The 15,625-nt window shown below is 49.9% G+C and overlaps 1 long non-coding RNA gene across 3 annotated transcripts in view; it reads left to right on the plus strand.

The window, feature by feature from the left end:
* LOC144098718 (uncharacterized) overlaps nt 1–15,625 on the plus strand; it is a 175,735-nt gene that overhangs the window by 39,705 nt on the left and 120,405 nt on the right. Inside the window, exon 1 of one of the 3 annotated variants that reach the window (XR_013307229.1) lies at nt 2,832–5,107. The exons of 1 other annotated variant lie outside the window; for it this stretch is intronic. This is a non-coding gene — a long non-coding RNA (uncharacterized LOC144098718). Of the gene's footprint in view, nt 1–2,831; nt 5,108–15,625 lie in introns of those variants that run through there. One more of the 3 variants, XR_013307228.1, reaches the window with a different exon arrangement.

Here is a 15,625-nt window from a genome sequence, read left to right on the forward strand (position 1 = left end):
CGTCCCGGTGCGTGTTAGGCGTGCGATGTCGATGGTGGGTGATAGGGCTTGAGGCGAGCTACATGAACGACTTCGGACTTCAGTGGAGCGGACGTCGACTTTGGGTGCAGCGGCGTGATTTCATACGTTACGTCGGTCACTGCCCGTAATACACGATAAGGACCTGTGTAGCGCGGCAGAAGTTTTTCACATAGCTCCACACGACGGGATGGGAGCCACAGCAGGACGAGAGATCCGGCAGGGTATCGCACATCACGGTGCAGGCCATCGTAGCGGTGTTTTTGAGCCTCTTGGGAGGCGGAGAGCTTCTGTCGAGCAACCTGGCGGGCGGCGTCTGCTCGGGCGATAGCGTCACGCGCATATGTAGTGACAGGGCCAGCTGTGGGCAGCAGAGTGTCGAAGGGCAGTAAGGGGTCTCGTCCAAAGAGAAGATAGAAGGGCGAGTAACCAGCGGTATCATGGCGCGAAGAGTTGTAGGCGAAGGTGACAAAAGGCAAGCTTATGTCCCAGTCCCGGTGGTCGTCGGATACGTACATGGCGAGCATGTCTGTCAGCGTGCGGTTGAGACGCTCCGTAAGGCAGTGCACGCGATATGGTAGGATCTCTATTCTCGATGCAGTACAAGCGCACCGATGCTCAAAATTTCTTTATTTAACTGTCAAAGCTGAGAACAAAGTGTATTTAATATTTCTTCAAGTGGGGTGCTTTGTGTGAAGGCGCAGATGTTTACTATAAATCGGAAACCTCAGTTGGTTTACTCTATACGCGTGGCACCTCATATCGAGCGCGAGACAGCGTATCCTTTTCTTCTGGTGAACGATACTTCTTTCATACCGAGTCAATCATGACCACATATTAGCGTAATTTACATTTTAATGCGAAAAAATCATTAAAAGTTGACGACAGAACCGAGCTTCCTTGTAAACAGGCCATGACATGAGTTTGGAGGCTGATATACCAAACTGCACGGATTAGATCTTGCATCGAAATAATAATAATAATAATAATAATTGGTTTGGGGGGGAAAGGAAATGGCGCAGTATCTGTCTCACATATCGTTGGACACCTGAACCGGGCCGTAAGGGAAGGGATAAGGAGGGAGTGAAAGAAGAAAGGAAGATTGAGGTGCCGTAGTGGAGGGCTCCGGAATAATTTCGACCACCTGGGGATCTTTAACGTGCACTGACATCGCACAGCACACGGGCGCCTTAGCGTTTTTCCTCCATAAAAACGCAGCCGCCGCGGTCGGGTTCCAACCCGGGAACTCCGGATCAGTAGTCGAGCGCCCTAACCACTGAGCCACCGCGGCGGGGCTTGCATCGAAAGCTTTTCAATTTATGAACGATAATGCTGTTATGAAAAAAATCAGCGCTGCATTACTAGAAATACTTGCTTGGACTTAAGAGAATGCCTTCTATGTTTCAAGAATGTTAGACCTATTTGCAATACTCAACTTGTTCATTCAATCACGTCAGGTAACCTAAAAAAGAAAGCGCCCTGATAAACTATCGTAAAGTATTCACTCCTTTTTTCGTCTTACTTTATTCACGTCAATTCTACTCACTCAGTTGGTCCATCACCCTCCCTTTAGCGCTGGGGAGTCCGCTCGCCCTGCCTAAGCACGTAATATGTATGTATGCCGCTGAGACAGCATCATTGGGATGCGGGGGGGGGGGGGGGGGGGGGTGGGGGGGGGGGTGGGGTTAGTTATGCACGCCTGTGCCAAGGGCCCCCCCGGTTTGACGCACGAGCGAGATGGGGGCTCGAGAGAGTGAACGAACTGCTCGCTCATACGTGGCCCTTTCCATGGCCTTTCTTTATGCTCGCTCTGCCTTCGCTCACAACAACGCGCGCATTGCTTTGCATAAACCTCGCGCGCGAAACAGCCGGCCGTGTACGCAACCCAGCTAGAGGTGGCCCTCGGCTCGGGCGCCGACTCGCCACCCGCAAAACCTTGCTTCTCCTTTCCCCCGTTGCTACAGGCTCGCAGCAGAAAGGAAAGCTGCTAGTTAATGACAAAATATTCGGAAAGATCGCTGGATTTCCTCGGTGAGCACTTCGACCGTGCTGTCGTGCTAGCGTATACAGAAACTAACGCCGTGCTTCGTAAATAAACGGCAAAAAAAAATAAGCGCACGAATGAAAATAGAAACGAAGGCAAGGAAAAAAATTCGCAAATCTCTCGTTTTCCTCGCAAGGAAGAAATATAAGTGAGAGGAGGAAGAGAAAAGAGAAGAGAGAGAGGGGATCCTCGTACCCGTCGTCTTATTTCTAATTCTAATCTCTACCTCGTTGCGATTCTCGCGATCGTCTTGATTCGCGGCGCATCTCATCTCAGCCTCCCCGACTTGCGGGAGTCAGAGAACAATGAAAACGACAAGAATGGAAGAGGAAGCTCCGCTGGCTTTAGCGCCTTCAATTCACCCGCACGCCCTCCCTGCAAGTATAGCTGCACCCCCCCCCCCCTTCTTTCCCGTTCTCTTCTTGATGCCAACGTCTTCGCTTCCCTCGCCTCGTCATATATGGCGCACGTCCCTGTGCTCTCCTCGCCTTCAGGAGCTGCTCTTCTTGCTCCAAAGCACGAGGTAGGGGCGATGGAAAGCAGCGGAGACGAAAGGGGGCCGCGAGGCGAGGGGGAAAAGCTGCAAACGTCGACGACTTTCAATGATGATCCATATTAACTTGATAATTATCCCGCATCGCAATATATACGGCAGGCACCGAACAGGCTGCTGCCGCTGCTGCTGCTGCTGGCCTGCCGCCCGACGAGCTCCGGCTTCGGTCGGTTCCACTCGTCGGCCGTCCAATCAAGGCACTTTCCATATAATTACAAACGAACACAAGAAATGGTCTCGCCCGAGAAAACCTCGCCGCCATGGTCGGGCCCCTGGCACTCGCCGGCACCGCTGCTCGCAAGCCGCACGCGTTTCGCGTTTTGCGTGCGCGCCGTTCTCTCTCGCTGTGTGACGTCCAGGAGGAGCCATCGTCGGAGTCGTCTCGCCTGTGTCGTGCGGCGCCATGTTCGTTTCACTTGCGAATGCTACAGTCCTCGACTCGGTTCTCCGGGCAGCCTTTCTGTAGGCGTGGAAGCCGCGAGCTGCATCCGACGGTCACCCCTGGCACACCCCAGACTGTTACTCAAGGACAGGAGTTCAAGTGGCTTCGTCCTGGCTGCGCGCGGTTGCGCGCCATCTTTGCATCGAGCGCGAACATAGGCCGCATTGTCGCCGATTGCATGGAGGTTGTTAGGGTCGCAAACTGCATCCAGCGATCAGCATCTGCTGCACCGGTTGAATCATCATGGGACCGTATTGCGCAAGGACGCTCGTACGGCTGACGGCGTCTTGAGTCTTTGATTGCACGCCATAGTTGCTCAAAGTAACGACTACCTTTGACCTCGACTGGATTCGTCGCCTAAACAACGGATTGTGAGAGAGTCGCCAGGAACAGTGGAGAACAACCGTTTGTCGTGCTTTAGTAATCGCCTCGAAGTACCGAGCAAGACAATCTGTCCAGGTCGCCTTGTCTTAGCTGCGGGCGTGCCACGACATCTTTGCACGAAAAGCAAACACTTTTCCCGTCAAGCCAGTGTTTCGTCGACTGTGTCTTGGAGGTTTAAGAGTGCCGTGTGCTAAATCGAACGCTTCTCGTGCAACCTCGCTGGCCCTGGACTCGGCGCATCTCTGGCAAGGTTATTGCGTGGTGCCGGAGCCAGTGTCATGGCTGCCTGCTTGTGCGCGCAGTTTCTGTTCCATCGACAAAAAGCTGTGTCATTCAAGAAGCTAGCTGAGATTTTAATATCATGACAAGCAGTTGAACGCCATCTCCCGCACTGATTTGTTTTTTCATCAATACGTTCCATGTGGATATTCCCCGGAATGCCTTTTTTTTTTTCGGTTGCGTACATTACGCTCCATTTTTTCCGCGAACGAGCAGATCGCCGCTCCTGCATCGATTGAGATTTGCGTCATGGATGTGCTGTCGTAAACTGTAGTCAAGTCAAGCTTATTCTTCTTTTCATCGAAAAGAAGGAGCCAGGACTAAAAACTGTGAAGGACAGCTTGACAACGCCCTGTCCCCCTACAAGAACTTGTTGCACTAGAGAAACATGAAAAAAAAAGGATCTGTCGAGAGGGTCATCAAAGAGCTAAAATCTCCATTGGAAGAAACGTGATTACGTGTCCACATTCATGCTCCTGACAGCGTGTGTTCGGCGGAGCCAGTTTCGACTATCGCTTCTTCATGTGTTCATTTGCAAGCGATGCCGTGCCCATGCAGACATCTACTTAGAAGACTTGCGACTTCGCGTACATCGTCACTCAGACCCCCTAGTGCCAAGAACCTCCTCCGTAGGCGGAACGTGATTTCTACGGCGAAGCATACACCATGCTGACACAAGTGAAATGTGAAGGGGATAACCAAAACCTCCAGTGTTCGTTGTCACATGTTTTACCAGCACACCAGGCCACGGGTATTCGTATATGTTCTTGAATGGCTTGGCTAGTCTGCTTGCTGACCTCGAAGAAACGTTAAAAAAAAGTGCTCTTAGCAAAGTTTCATTCTAGAACTGCACTGATTTCTGCACCTTTTGTAGCCGCTGATTTTTCTGCTGAACCTTGCAGCGGCTTGGAATGTACACTTCAACCTCCCTCAAAGCGGGCGGCAGATTCTGACTGCCCTTTCCGTAGGCGTTTTTGATGCCAAAAGTTACGACGCCAAGAGGACTTTTGGCAGCCCTCTATAGACGCTGTACGAAATGAAATCACGTCTAGTGTTTTGCCAGTGGCTCTCCCTTCTTCACATCTGCTTTCTCCGTGTAAAAACTGTCTGCAGGGAAGCAACGGAGGCCGTTAATAACAGTCACGAAATAATTTTATCACGGCGCGCACTCGCTTCCTCCGAAGCATGCGGCCGCCATATTTGTGGTGGCAAAAAGTTGACTCGTTCATGCGCGTTGGTCATAAGGATGTGACGTGGACAGTACAGCGTAGTGGAGGCTGCGATCACGTTGCCATGCGCGCCGTCCTCAAGAATTCACCTTGGTTTTTACAAGTTCAAGATATCTGCTGCATCGATTGACGCCGAAGTTATTTCTGCCATCCGTCAGGTACGTGTGCAACTCTGCCCATATTTCATGGAGCATTTTTCGTTCGTCAGCCGTTTAGTTTTCGTTTCTGATAATCTGGATGTGTCATGTTTGAGAAGACGAGTTTCACTTATACATGTATTTGCATTGTATTTCCTTGTACGCAACAATAGTCCTTAATATCAGCTGGTTACAACGTCGATAACACAGCATTGTGGCAAAATATCGGAAAGACTACGGTTATTGTTCTCCATGAGTGGCGCATTTAGATTGAAGCTGCATTTAGTTTGAGCCGCGTATCACTTCGTATTGGGCCCTACACATGGCGTAAACTGCAAAGAAAACCGCTGTTCGGGGATTCATGTAAAGCCAAGTAGTTTCAGAAACTTCTCGTTGGGGTCATAACGAATGCACTACTTATGCAACAGCAACTGTATGAGTTATTGTAACCTCACTCGAAGTGCAACATGGTTAGCGACGCTCTTATGTAAAAATCCACGATAAGCAGCCAGGAGCCTGAGTGAAGCAAGCGTATTTGAATCCAACTGTCGATAAAGGGTTGCATTCTGAGCGGAAGGTTTTGTTGAACGACGTCAGAAATTTTGAAACAAAAACTTTAATGTGATATGGAGATCCAGAGAAACTTAGCACGCAAAAAACTTAGCAGTGCTTCTCAGAGTGAGTGAGTGAGTGAGTGAGTAAAAACTTTATTGAAAGAAAGTGTAGATTCGTGGTCAGTAAGAGAGGTCCAGACCATGTAGGTCTCGTACCGCACAGGCCCATTCGACAGCCTTGACTTGAGTGCCTCGGTCGTCGCTGACCTTTACTGAAAGCCACGCGTCAGGTGAGGGAGCAGCCATGAGATCTGGGGGTGGGGGATGTGCTTTACAGTCCCAGATGATGTGGTCTAAAGTAGCTTTTGCACCGCAGAAGCGGCAGTTAGGGCTGGAGGTTGTAATAAATATGTTATTTTCCATCATGGTATGTATTGTTTCTCTCGAGATATGAATCTCTAACTTCGCAATCGATTTAACGGGTTCAGTTCAAACTGAAAGTAGGAAAATGATTCGACGATTTTATTATTCGAATGCTCGGAAGCCTCGCATCGTTACTTTTCTCTGACAGAAATTGTGAACTTCGTCATGCCGCTTGGACATATTTCGGATTTTTTTTCTTTCAATCTTTTTTTTTTCGGACATGTGGTTCACTTTTCCATCATAGAGTCGGGTAAACCATGTCGCAATCCCGCGCAGCATGTTTATCTGTAGGAAGCCTGTTTTGTTGACTCGTAACACTACAAAGCTTTCATCCCAAGCCCCAACAGCACAACCAACAAGCGTTGCATCCGCGGTGACCTCAAAACGCAAGGGCCAGACGTAAACAACCAGTCTCGTGCGCTTGTCCTCGGCCGCTCATGCCTTCCGCTCCAGCGCCTGCCCACACGCGCGCACACACACGCACTCGCCAACACACACACACTCGCTCTCGCAGCTGATGAAGTCCACGTGCCGGCCGAACGTACGTCAAACTGTCCGGCCGGCCTGTGCGGGCGTTCCCCATTGGCCGGGGCCCGGGTGGACAGCGGGCCACGCCCCCACCTCTGGGGCCAAGAGCCGTAACCACGGGAGCGCAGCGGTGGCGTTGTCGTTCGAGTGCGTAGCTGCTTCGCCGGCGATGTCATCCTTTTAAATCCGCGCCCACCTCGCGAGCGAGGTGCACCGCGCTCGGCTGACGATGCGGCAAGCCACTCTCCGCACAGAGTTGGCGGGCCACGAAAGTGGGGGCGTGAGGAGGCCAGGGGCGAAGGGGGAAGGGGGGGGGGGTGAAGCAGCGGTTGTGCAAGGACGCCTTGACTTTCCAACGTGCCCTCTGGACACGGTGAACCGCGGCTAACTGATCCCGGCGACCTCACCCCTCCACCGCCCTTTTCCTAGCGCTAATAATGGCGCGTACAGAGCGCGCGCTCGCGACGCCTCGAAGCGTGACACGTCACGCTACTGTGACCACGCCCTCGGCTTCTGCAGGCGAGTCACGGCGGCGCTGGCTCGGCGCCTTCGTTGTCTCTGTGCGCCATAACCGCGGCTGCACCTTGTTAGAGGTGTAGCACTTAGCCGTGAGGGCGCCATCTCTGCCGTGCAACGCCAGTGCCTTCACCGACATGCTGGGGCAACGGTGCAGAGAGGTTGGACTCGTTGCCAGGACTCGAGGTGGCGCTGTCGCTCACACTCGAGAGATCTACCTTTACGGCGAGGGAAAAAACTGGTTGGCCTGAGAAGCCTTAGAGGCGAGAGTGAGGGAGGTTCCATCAATGCATCAGGATCTCGCGGACACAATAGCGTCACGGCTAGAGCTCTTCGCTTCTAACAGACCGTAGTTTGCATATAGCTCTTTAAACGTACTCGTTTTGAAATACCCCGCAAAGCCGATTCATCAGGATTTGGTCTCCCTCTCGGTCCAAAACTCGGAAATTAGCTTAGTAGAACGTTCATTTGGGCGAGTTGGCATAGATGCATCTTTAGCAAAACAGCGCGAACAACGTAGGACAAGATGAAGGAGGACACAGGACACAGAAATTAGCTTGCCGACTTTGACGCTGCTTGCGGATTTCGGATCCATTACTCAGCGCTGCGTAAAATATGGTTACGATGGTTAAATAAATGTTGCTGGGCGCTGCCGACAGCTAGTTGCTGAGCTTGCAGGCAACCTCAAGGTAATACAAAATTTTATTGAACACAAAAGTGAGGTCTGCATCCACGATTGGTGATATTTAAGGAGAATTTCCGAACAGTCCCGAGCGTACATACGCCAATCAAAACATAAGTTTTAATCGCGCTTGCCTTAATTTCATCTGGAATGTTCTGTTCTTGAAAACTTTTTTTGTGGTGTCCCTTCTAACAACATCTCTTCTAACCATCGATTTTTGCTCCTGCCACAAATTTTTTTGTATGTTCTTCAAACGCCGAACGTACATTCAGCGCAATTTCAGAATCACCGGAAATGTTGACCGGTATGGTTCTCTGAGTACGCGTCATTTTCTATAGATAATTTAAAGTATATCAGTTAACAATGTAATCAGTGATAAGAAAAAAACGTACTGTGACAAATACTAACAAAGCATAATGGCTTTTTTTGTGTGTGTGTCTGGAAGGCCCAGACAAAAGCGCATATATAACCGCACACAGCAATTCTGTTACCTGTAGCTATGCAAGTTTCCGATATAACACATCAGTGGCTCTTTCAACGCTGCCTCTAAATTGTTTCAGTGTAACCAGGCGACTGGGAAGATAAAAGAAAGAAAAGAATTGGAGATAATTTATTCTTAAAAGGAACATGGCGACAGGTGCACATTTTGTTCGCTTTATAATATCGTCGTATTGCCGCTGAACATGTATCATCCTCAACGCCGCAGAATCTTCAGGTCATGTCTGTATGTACTTTACTGCGCTCACCCCCCCCCCCCCCTCTTTCTCTCACCTGCTCACGGATCCACTTCGTTTTCAAACTGAGACCGGTGCCAGCAGTGGCCTGCTTGGACAGAGGATGAAAGTGAGACAATCAACACTCATTAGCATAATTTTTAAGCCTCGGCCATAGCGTCGAACGCTTCGGCATGCTGGAGTATTTACAAACAGGCGAAATAAAAGGCGGAATGAAAAAGAAAAAACTCGCCTCGGGATGCGCCTGCCAAGCGCACGATAAACAAAGTTTGGTAGTAGTGGGGGGGAATCTCTGAAGTTGAGGCTGTCGCCCGCATCGCGCATCGCATCCGTGTTTGTTATCTTTCGCTTTCGCTTCTGAAGAACTTTTCTTTCCACCTCGGCTGGTTCTCTCTCTCAAGTTTGTTGATGCCTTCCGCGTACTGCCGTGCCGAAGCCGAGCGCAACCTGTTTTGCATATCTCTGACCACCTGCGCATCATTGCGAGCGAGCGCTTCCTAAGCGGTAAAAAAAATAAGGTACAGAAATCGATGTACACTTGGAAGCAGCTATCCGTGCCTGGCTTACTCTACTTTTCCAGTCGTAGCTTCGTTTTTCACCCTTCACGTCATTCTCTTTCTGCTTATCTGACAGAAAAAAAAAACCAAAGTTGTTGGCGCGCATGTTATTGATGCAATGTTAATGGCGTGCAACTCGGATCGAAGACCCCCCGCCATTTGTGAGCGCCCTGTGACGGACGGGAGCTTGGGCGACTTGTCGTCGCTTAGCGTGACGCGAACAACGAGATCGCTGCCGGTCAACAAGCTGGCGTCGGTTCGCGCCGCGCCGACGTCGATCAGGTGTGTGCACGAACGAATGCAAGCGGCGATGACGATGGTGGCGGCGACGGCCACGTTTTGATAACATCGAAAGGGCCGGACCGCGCGCCCCAACGTTTGCGTGCGCCGGGTGGTCCGTGTACGATTCGCTGAGAGGTAAGTAACCAGCCGCACGCGAGGACGATGCTTCCTGCGGCGATTACGAATCGCGCCACTCTGTATCAGCTGCCGCCGTTTCCAGCGATTCCGAGCGCCGTTCATAATGAACCTGAGAAGATGTCAAGTGCGACTGCTTTGAGCAAAATCCGGTGGTGACACATCGGGGCTCACTCTAAACACGAATACGCCTGAATGGGAGTAAAACGGGGGTAAGATGTCCTCTAACGCATTCCCTTTTATAAAAGGGAGTGGGCTAAAGGACAGCTAACTGTCCTGCTCGAAGCCTGAAGAGCAGCTCAAGCTGTTCGACAGGGCTCGCAAGACTGCAAAGGCCACTGGGGCCCTGGACTGAGGGACCCATCTACGCCGCGAAAATCCTCCTTAACAATAAAGTTTTTCATTCATTCATTCATTCATTCATTCATTCATTCATTCATTCATTCATTCATTCATTCATTCATTTCCTTTCTGCTCCTTTCTGTTTAGAGTGATAGGAGCTAACTTTTCGGCTGCGCCTGTAATAAAGGTAAACAATCCACAAAATTATCGCACTCGCGCCTAATGTGCCGCGTCTTGAGTGGACAGCGTGCGAGGTTTTGTTTGAAGCGAACGTTGGGGTGCGCAGTGGTAAATGCGTCACGATCTGGGCAAGTACTGTTTCGAATTCTTCTGGACCTCTTTATCGAGATTCGAACCTAACTACTCACGCATACCAGGTTGCTGTTCCCTTACTAGGTCGTTGCTGCCTCGTTCAGTATGCATAGAACTACACAATGTAGTATTGTGCTAAACCCCCTGGATTCAGTACAATGCAATGTACACACAACAACAGATATCATTTTAAACCTATAGCCTTACTATACAAGGTGCAAGCCGCCTTGGCGACGGTGCCTATACAGCAACGATGATTATACAGCGGATATCGGGGATATGAATCTTTACGCACCGCTCCGAAACGAAAATGGATTTGTCGACCAAAGTATTTGTGCCAACAAGGGATAAGGCTACATGGGTTACAATCCCAAGGATAAAACAATCGAATCGTAGCAAAGCGATATAGGGGGTGATTTTTTTAAAAACCAATACGGATTTTATTAACAAGAACAAATAGTGAGAAATGCATCGGTGCGGTCTGTGCAGGTGGATTCTACAGAAAGACGGACATTATTGACGTGATCGAGCTCGAATAGTACACAATTCATTAAATAAAACAACACTTTCTTATTCTTATTCTTCAACTTTCTTATTCCTGGCTTTAGTGTACAAGAATATATTGCGAAATTGAACGCCGTCCATATCGAGAGCTAGCCGAGTATTTCAGTTTTCTTAATCGGAATTGCAGTTCGATGTACGAGGCGTCAAAGATACGCTTTTGAAAGCTCGTTTAGTTGACTTTCCTGAGTTGTAAAATTATAAAATAGTGTCGCTGTGCGTGATATCCTCGCCTAAATCAAGTGAACTCCTACATCACTAAATACGCAATGCACGCCTGAACAAGCTACATTAGAATTGCGATTGATGCTATTTAATAAATATGCATCGCAGGAAAGTTATTTAAACGAGCTTTTAAAACCATATTTCTTACTCTTGGTATTTCGAACTACAATGTCACTAATGAAAATGTAAGAACTGGGTCACCTTCGCTGTTGACGGCCTTTGAAATCGCAATATTACTTTAAATTCAAAAATAACAAATCGGTTAGTTAAGTTAATTAATTAGTCGTTTATTAATTAAGCTTGATCCCGTTCACAATGCCCGCATTGCTCTTCAATCCAGCTCCCCAAGCAGCACAGATGTACCTCTTATGGTTTTTAAAATAAAAATCTGTGAAGGTTAAAAAAAAAAACCACGCTATATATGGACATTATAATCTGTCTGTGTATATAATCTATCTGTCTATAATCTATCTGTGTATAATCTGCTATATCACAAAGCTATATCTGTGTATAATCCGGCTCACGACTTTGTGCTCTAATTTCATTACTGTTTAAAGCACTACATAGGTCGTTGAAACCAGTCAATAATTTTCCGCTGCTGCTTGTTTAATTAATAGCCAGCGGCGTTCCTTCTCCGTATCTAAACGTAATATGTTAACTTAGATGGAGGCGATGGGAAACATTTCGATGGAGGCGAAATGCTTGAGGACCGTGTACCGCGCGATGTCAGTGCACGTTAAAGAACCCCAGTTGGTCGAGTCGAAATTATCCGAAGCCCTCCACTATGGCATTCCTCATAGCCCGAGTCACTTTGGGACGTTATACTCCATAAAACCAAAACCAAAACCAATTTTATTTATTTTTTGTATTTATTTCATCACATCGGCGCTCTTAATCAGCGAATACCACGATCACGACATATGGGCCAGATCTGACGTGCGGCGCCACCTTACGGCTCTCTGCTCCCCTGTATCGCACTGCCACGTGCACGAGGTCCAGCCTGACTCTATCGCGGTAGTTCTCACGATGACACGTGTCGTATCGCTCTTTCTAGATACGGCCAGGGTATGAGCTCAGGTCGGGTACGTACCAGGCGGGCCACATGTTCAGCCGGGCAAGTATAGAACAAGACACAGAAAAGAAAATCAAAGCAGTCAGTTATCGAATGAAATAAGCTTTATGCGAGGGAATTAAGCTAGATGGAGTGCAGAGAGAAAGGGGAGCGAGCGCTGACTGGGAGCCAAATACGGGACGCCTCTCTCTTCGGCATGCTGCAGCAGCTGCCTTTTTCTCCTGTTGCGTCGAATCGGAACAAATTTACCGGCGATTTTTCGCATGCGCTTATGTCCTCTACGTACATTTCGCTTTCGACGTTCGCAGTCGCCAGTAGAAACGGCACGCTCTGTTATCCGAAAAAATTTAGGCACCGGAAATGGCCGGTCCTATGGGACCACGCGACCGTTCCGCGACGCCAGATTCGGTCCGACCGGGGGGGGCACCGTACTTCGTGTTGCCGCCGGGGCTCAGCCAGGCCACCGCACCCGCGACCATCTGTCTCGCTGGGGCTAACTTGGGGGGCCAGCGTTGCCGGTGACCCGACGCGACGCCGGTACGCGATGACGGAAGGGGGGGGGGGGGGGGTGATGCTGGAGGTGTCCAGTTTTACGCTATAGCAACGCGAAGTGACATGAGATATTTGGGCAGGGTTGGTATGGGGAGTGCATAGAAGGGAAGAGGGCCGGAGAAAGAGCGCGAGGGTTCAGGAGGGCATTCGTGTGGTCTTTTAGGGCTGCCCTAATAGTCGGGAGTGCCAGCGCCCCTCCATGCATCCCCCCCCCCCCCCCCGCACACACATACACACTTTCCTCGTTAATTGCTCCTTCCCATTTCCGTTTCTGGTGCCGCCTTGGAGCTTCTGTTGAGGTGCGGCCCCGGGGTGTGTAATTCGGCTCGTTTAGACGAAGCTGGAAATTAATTAGTCATTTTGTAGTCCGACCACTGCGGACTACAGCATCTACCAGTTACCAGGAAGCTACATCAGCTTAGGAAAAAGAAAAGCGAGCAGCTCCCTTTCTTTTCATGCGTAGGCGGTGTGCAACACTGTGTACAGCGCAATGACGGATAGTGAGCTCCGGAGAGTACTGGTGATGTTCCCTGCTGCCTTTTGGGCTAGATATGGCTGTCTGTACTGTCATCCATTGTCTGTATTCGAAAGCACATGCCCTGAATAAGAAGCTTTGAGAGCAGAGCCTCCCGCCACCACTGCGTCTTTAAAGACCTGCTGTTCTTGAAATCATCACATCTTAGACGCCAATACTTTTTCTTCATCGTAGTATTCACGACCGCTATTATCATTGTCATCATCATCCGAGTTCAGGCCATTTAAGAAAATACCCCCTATCAATGAAGTATAGTTATTGTACTTTCAGCTGTGTAATTATACGAGTCAGTACTTACGAGGCCTCAGAGAAGACGTTTTCGTGGGCGAATAACGTCAGCTGTATACAATTTGTCTTGTCTGCGCTAATTTTGTATGCGCTTTTGTCTGAATGTTTTCGCACATTTATACCTCGTAGCCAGAATGTGTCCACCATGCCCGAATAAAACTAGAGGAAAAAGATGACTTCTTTCACAAACAACCTCTCGAAAATAATTCAGTAATCCTCAACTTTCTGGAGTGATTACGTTCATTCGCCTTCTAAAATCGCCCGCTTTCTCATTGCGAAATAATTCAGGTCATTGTCAGGCGCAGCGTCCAGGCACACAAGTAGGCGTGACTGACCTTGCTTCCAGAGCTGAAACAAAAGACAGTGAAAACAGCGCGCCGCATAATAAATAGCCCACGCCCCCCTTTTCACTGCCATAGCGACACGCGTTATTTACAACCAGTGAACCGTAAGGGAAAAGGGGGGCCCGGCCTTGAACGCCTTGATCCTAATCTCTTCACGTTCGCTGGGATTGACGGTGCTGCTCCGCCCGTTAGCCTCGCATCAGGAGCGAGGCCGCGAGATGGCTCCGGTAGATGGCGGGACTAGGCGACCACCACGAATGTCCGCTATACATGGCGGGTCGGCAACCTGTTGTGCGGTGGCGGCGCCGTTCTCTTCAATGCCGGCCATTGTTTCTCGCAAGCGCTGTGCCCAGCACTTATCAAGGCGGCAGCTGCTTGGTGACTATTCTAGGGCTTTGCTTCCTATCTGCTCTGCTCTGCTCACAAGCGGAGCAGCGCGAGCTACAGGGGCTCTTTTGCATGGCCGGCAACCTCCACTCGCGCTGCAGAAAAAGGGACGACTGAGGCGTGCGTTTCTCCGACCGCTAGCTTCCCTTGCGATCTCTCCTATGCAAATAGTCAGCAGGCCTGCTCGTGACGAGGGCACGCGGGCGTCTTTTCTAACGACGCTTCCAATCTTAGACGGCGGCGGCCGAGCCAAGCCAAGCCAAGGCCCCGTCGCTCCGTACAAAGGGCGGCATTGGCTCGGGCCATTCACAAAATGACTTGTTTCTTCCAGGCGCTCCTTTGCGCCCGTGAGAGCTACCACGCGCACTCCTGTTGAGCCTGAAGAAAGGAGGGCAAAAGGAGAAGAGAGGGCGGAGGGTAAGGCGGCTCCTTTATTAACGTTGTTGAGCCTTCCGCGTCGCACGACTGCCGATGAGCTTTCCTGTGTGCCCGGAATCTTAAGAAGCTCGGCGCGGCCAGACGTCCGCCCGCGGTTTGTTTTCTCCGTCCGAGGCTGGGCCCGCGAGGCGCGCAAGATATATGTGCTGCCCTTCGGAATCTACCGCCCGCCGAACGGCTCTATAGCGGCTGGAAGAGCTGTTAGGCCCGTCGCCTTGACCCTTAATGGCGGCCATGATTGCGGGGTCGTATCGTGACGGACGCGTTTCCGATCGGTGCTTAGTCGCTGGCTTCCGGAAGCCGTTTGGGATAGCGGGTTTGTGGGTTTATTTTGTTCTCTCGTTTCACTGCCGCTCTGGCTTCGCTTTTATCTCTCAAGTGCCCCGCTAGAACTGCACCTTTGTCTTAAATGCCCTTAAGTCTCATTGCATTTAGATGCGGCCCTCTTCAAGATGAACAGCCAGGCGTGGTGCATTCGTAAGATTTTCTTTTTCTGCATATGTTTAACGGAGGGAAGTGCGCGAGAACTGTTCAGTTTTATGCAGCACGTGCCCAAGTTTGGCCCTAGCCTCTGCCAGTAAAAGTCACTGCACCGCCTACATGAGTAGAGTTAAGGGTATAACTCTGCTTGATTTGACTCATCGGGTTGGAGTTCTCGGGCCGGAGCGCTAAGAAATTGCGCTGCACATTTCGCACATCGTCTTTTCGTTGCAGAAATATCAACAATTACATTAGTTTGGATTTATTGAACAACCTTTCAAAGGCGATTATAACGTACCTACTGCGGTGTTCATGCGTTCAAGAGGACAGTAGAACTGACCTCGAGCAAAAGAGCTGCTTGCTACTGCTGCAGTGTGTTCACTACACACCTACGGCGAAAGAAATATCGAAAATGTGGCCTGAGGGACAATCAGTACCTTGCAGAGCATGAGGAATACACAAATGCACACATACATAGGAACACTCTTGAATAATGCAAGCCAATTAAAGCATATATCTTTGTTGGCGGACCGTATACCTATTCTGGCTGGTCAGCCAAATATGATGCCAGAGCCTTAAGGCACACGTTGAG

The sequence above is a fragment of the Amblyomma americanum genome, chromosome 7, assembly GCF_052857255.1.
Source record: "Amblyomma americanum isolate KBUSLIRL-KWMA chromosome 7, ASM5285725v1, whole genome shotgun sequence".
Taxonomy (NCBI): domain Eukaryota; kingdom Metazoa; phylum Arthropoda; class Arachnida; order Ixodida; family Ixodidae; genus Amblyomma; species Amblyomma americanum.